We start from the raw sequence: 5,205 nt of genomic DNA, 5'->3' as shown, positions 1-5,205 counted from the left end.
TTGCCCATTTAGAAAGTCTGTCAGTCAATGGAAGGCTGTGTATTAGTCTAGATTCCTAGCTGTAAATAACAGAATCTACTCTAGGATGGGAATTTATCACAAGACATTAATTAGTTTATTCAGTTTAAATGAGAGCTAGGGAACTTGTTTTGATGTTACAATGCTAGAACAACACAGCAAGGAGAAACACTCACCTACAATATGAAACCCACTGCCAGTCATCATAGCTACCCAGAAGCAGCCCAGAAGATCCAGTTTCTTAGAGTGTGGTCACTGCATATGTCACTCTACTTTATAGCACTTCTGCTTTCCACAGTTTAAGTGGATGTGTCTTTGCCCCCACTACAAGTCGTGTGAGTATCCCAGCTGCAAAGGATTTGTAGTCCCCACCTCTTTTAGCAGTTGTAGTACAGGAAGGTATATTGGAAGGTTTTTGAACAGATCTTGGGCAAACCAATTTGCAGCATTTGCCACGGGGTGCTACATGTACCCATTTTCATTTGGCATATGCAAACATGAGATTGATTTCATATTATGATTGTCATTTTTTCCCCATTTCTACACAGGTCTTAAAACTAATTGCTAAAACACTAAACAAGATAGCAATAATAAAATCTAGAACCATAATAAGGACAATAACCATTATGATAAAAGCCAGTACTAAAATAATACATGCAATATATTATTAACAATAAGCCAAGTATTATGGTAATACAAAAATTCAAAGATACGGTAATAAAATTAATCCTAATAAAATTTATTACTAGAGTACAATAAAATTCAGTATTATAATGTCAATAAAACTTAACACTCTAATTAAAGCAAGTAATATAGCATGAACCTCAGTATTTGAATTTAGTTTCTTTGCTTTTAAGATAGTTAAGAATTTGGGTTCTGGAATCTGAGTGCCTGGCTCTACTCTGGCTTTCTAAATAGTATTAGATTAGTTAAGCAATTTAGTTCTCAGTTTTGCATTGTAAATTGGAGATAATAGTGGTGTCTACCTCACAGGACTGTTGCAGGATTAAATGAGAAAAGGTAGAAAAGTATCTTGCCCACAGTAAGTACTTGTCTTAGTCTGTTTTGTGCTGCTATAACAGAATATCCAAGACTGGGTAATTTGTTAAGAAAAGAAGTTTATTTTTCACAGTTCCGGAGGCTGTCCTCACATGACAGAAGAGCAGAAGAGAGAGGACTCACTCCTGCAGCCCTTTTTATAGTGGCATTAATCCATTTATGAAGGTGAAGCTCTTATGATCTAAATATCTCCCAAAAGACCCCACCTCCCAACATAGTAGCATTGGGGATTAAGTTTCCAACACATGAATTTTGGGGGACACACTTAAAACACAGTAGCACTCAATAAACGCTAGCTTAGCGTTGGGTAAGAACTAGAGAACATGTCAAGGAAACTCATTCTCTGCTTCCCTGAGAGAGGAAGCTTGCCTCTGTAATCTAGCCTTCTATGACTCATTCCCTAATATCTCCCTATTTAGTTATCTCCTACAGTCTTACCTATCTCTGCATAGACAGATGTGTCATCCACTTCTATTTTTGGATTGACTCTTACAAACATGGATCTTGGGACCTGCATTCTATCAGAGCCATAGGACCTTTCTGGATCTCCATTCTTAGGGCCTCGCGTTTGCTTGAGCTTAGGAGCCTGCCTGTACCCTTACCTACTCTTTCTTGCTTGTGGTTTCACAAAAAGAAATGTGGGCTTTGGAGCCAGTCACAGTTGAATTCAAATACTGTCTCCATCATTTATTAGCTATGTGATGTTAAGTAAATTATTGTATCTCTCTACACCTTAGGTTCACATGTGAAGTGGGTTAATAATACTTTTCTAAAAAGTTGCTATGAAAAACAATAAAGTGATGCTGGATGGTGTCTGGCACAGTTCGTAGCATGCAGCAGGTGCTTTGTGATGAATAATTCCATCCTGTCTCCACTGTCTGCTCTCTCCTCTGTCCCACAGTGCCATTATTCTTTGTTCTAACAACGTGCGTGTGGTAGAAGGGGGTGGAGGCTGGATCTCGAATTTGTTTTGACCTCAGAAAAACCCTGGATGTTGTGATTTTTGTTTTAGGTCAAGGAGAAAAAAAAATCAGCTGTGTGTGTATTTTTCCTAGAATTAGGACTCAGCTAAAATTCTGGGAATAGAGAGTTCAGTTAGCTGGGTTCTTCTTGAGAGGTTTTGCTCTCTCTATTGGGCACGTGGGTCCTGGGTCTCTTGCTTGAGCAGATACTTTAATTACTCTTTACTTAATAGGTTAGTGGCTACATTTTCCTTGAGCCCTTGAAAGAGTTTGTATAACTTCTGAGACTCTACGCTGAATCTTAATATGATTGTATAATCTTAATGTAATTATTAGCACAGTGCTGGTGTTTACTATGTTAGTTGTAGGGCAGAGAGCTCAAGAGGTCATACTTTGGTGTCAGATAGAGCTGGGTTTAAGTTATAGGCTATGGAACATTGAGAAAATTATATCAGAGCTTCTCGATGTACCTTGAAACAGTTCACCAGCACCCTCAACTCTTTGGTGGCTGAACAGGGTATAAGGTGGCCAGTGTCCCCATAGATGGTTTCTTACGCCTGCCAGTAACTACAATGTGCTTTACAAATGGTACCCTTTTTTATTTGTGCCTTGACATGACAAGCTTTACGTTTCTCATCTATAAAATGATGATAACAACAGTATCTACCTCTATGCTACCAAGATTTCTAGCATTTAAAAATGTGTCATAAATTTACAAAAACTGAGAGCTGCTGCCTCAAATTTGAAGTATCTTTATCTGGCGATTCTCTGCACATCTCTGCCTTTGTTTTCACACTGTCATGGCTTCTTAGAATTTCTTCCTTACCTACTGTCACTCACCTGCTTTCCCATGTCGTCCTTTCTAATTCTCTCTTGATGGCCATAAACATTTCCTTTAAAAACGTTGTTTGCTCTTTAGTGCAGCCGAAAGGAAACATGTCCAATAGAGAAGGCCCGTAAATGGAGATAGAAGACACAAATGAATAGTGGAAAACAGAAGGAAAAATGAACAGTGACGGAGAAAACAGAGTCAGTTCATTGAATAATACATGAGAGTACACAAGATTGGAAAACATTTAAGAGTGGAAATAAGGAAATATTAAAGAAAGAGGAAAACTAGGCTATGTTGGAGGGCTGGTGGTAGTGGCTTGGGGAAGGCATTTTGGTGGCAGTTGGGGGATGGGGGAGGCATTCTGGTCCCCAGGAGATCTGTGGAGGGAGGCAGAGGTTGACAGGGACTCTCAGAAGGAAGCCATGGACATTGAGAGGCTGCAAGAGGCACTAAAAGATTTTGAGATGAGGGGGAAAATTTGTTCTGTCCTGGATCAGTTTCTTTGTCATGTAGCCAAGACTGGAGACATGATTCAGTGGTTCCAACTTAAAGGCTATTTTATTTTCAAACTGGAGAAAGTGATGGATGATTTCAGAACTTCAGCTCCTGAACCAAGAGGTGCCCCCAACCCTAATGTTGAATATATTCCCTTGGAGGAAATGAAGGAAAGAATACTGAAAATTGTCACTGGCTTTAATGGTATCCCTTTTGCTATCCAGCGACTATGTGAATTGCTAACAGATCTAAGGAGAAACTACACAGGAACAGAGAAATTTCTCAGAGGAGTAGAAAAGAATGTGATAGTTGTTAGCTGTGTTTATCCTTCTTTAGAGAAAACCAATTCCAATAGTTTAAATCGAATGAATGGTGTTCTGTTTCCTGGAAATTCACCAAGCTATACTGAGTGGTCTAATATAAATGGACCTGGAACACCCAGGCCACTTAATCAACCAAAGGTTTCTTTGTCAGCCCCCATGATAACAAGTGGTTTTCCTGAGAGCTAAGACAGCAAAGGTTCAAACTTACAGCAAAATGAAGAGAAAAATCACAGTGACTCTCCAACATCTGAATCAGAAGTTTCCCCAGTGAGCAATGCAAAAAATAAACAACCAGATGAAGAATGCTGTGGAAATTTAGGGGCGTGAAATAAAAAGACTCAGGTTTGACAAAGAAGGTGAAGTCAAGTTTGGCCAGAGAAATGGCCAGTCTCCAGTGAAATTTCTTCAGTTATAGTAGAAGAAACAGAAGCACCATCTTCATCTCAGGATAAAGACAAAGAAAGTTGTACCAGTCAGAACTTATAGAAGAAGATGAAGAAGAGGATGAAGAGGAAGAAGAAGATATTTAAAGACCATCTGTAAAAAAGGCGGAGTAAGGAAATCCTCAAATTCTTGTACTTCATTTTTTTGGGTATGTGTGAAAGAATTTAACATAACAGAACTCCTTATAATGCTGATTTTGGGCTTTTCTCCTACCTGTATGTAGTTGATGCTGAATTTCAGGCGAGATGATTTGAACTATAGAATATCAGAATTCATGAAACTTAACTGTGGAGGTATTTTGAAAATAAAAATTTAACTGCAACATTTCCTTATTTTTAGAGTTTTTTTATGACATCACGGGAAATGATCCCAGAAAGATAAAATCAAGAAAAAGAATCTGATGATGGCTTAACTGTGAATGAAGAGAATTCTAAGCAAAATAATCAAATGGAGGACTGATCTGTTGCGTAAGCAGTAGTTCTTCCGACTGCCACGAAATGGAAGAATTAGTAGGATCCAATTCCAGTAAAACTGGAGAGACTGTCCCAGAATCATCTATGGAAAATGACAACAAAGCCACAGAAGTCACAGATAAACCAATGGAACAATACTGTTAATATTTAGAAACATTTAGATACAGTATTTTTTATTTAGATACATATAGCTCTGGCTTTAACACTGTATAAAATTTTTATGTAATAAAGTGGACCTTCAGTTTTACAAGAGAAGCATGTTGTAAAATAAAGAGTTGTGCAGGTAAGAACTGTGAACATCAGCTCTTCTGGGTCCTGCTTACTGCTGACTTTTTTCCTGGGTCTGGTCAAATCAGTGGTTTGTGTATAGATATTTTTTTAAAGTTTTGGAATTAAAGCTTTTAAATTAGAAGGTAATAATTATAATTTTGAAAAATTTTTGAGATTATCTCATTTAGTGTACACATATGCAAGAAACCTTTTTGTCTTGTCTCTTTCTGACAGCTCCAGCAGTTTTCATATTTTGGTCATAGTTTCGACATTTTAACATATCAATTATAGGGTTTCATGCTAACTTCCAGATTTTATTGCTTGACTAT

General features: G+C 37.8%; 1 pseudogene; it reads left to right on the top strand.

Moving 5' to 3' along the window:
- The first annotated feature begins 3,278 nt into the window (after nucleotides 1-3,278).
- LOC138384910 (serine/threonine-protein phosphatase 4 regulatory subunit 2 pseudogene) lies at nucleotides 3,279-4,750 on the top strand (annotated as a pseudogene).
- Nucleotides 4,751-5,205: the final 455 nt, after the last annotated feature.

This window comes from Eulemur rufifrons, chromosome 6 (assembly GCF_041146395.1).
Source record: "Eulemur rufifrons isolate Redbay chromosome 6, OSU_ERuf_1, whole genome shotgun sequence".
In the NCBI taxonomy this organism is placed as follows: domain Eukaryota; kingdom Metazoa; phylum Chordata; class Mammalia; order Primates; family Lemuridae; genus Eulemur; species Eulemur rufifrons.
The sequence above is the reverse complement of the archived record's forward strand: the minus strand, read 5'-3'. Positions and strand labels throughout refer to the sequence as shown.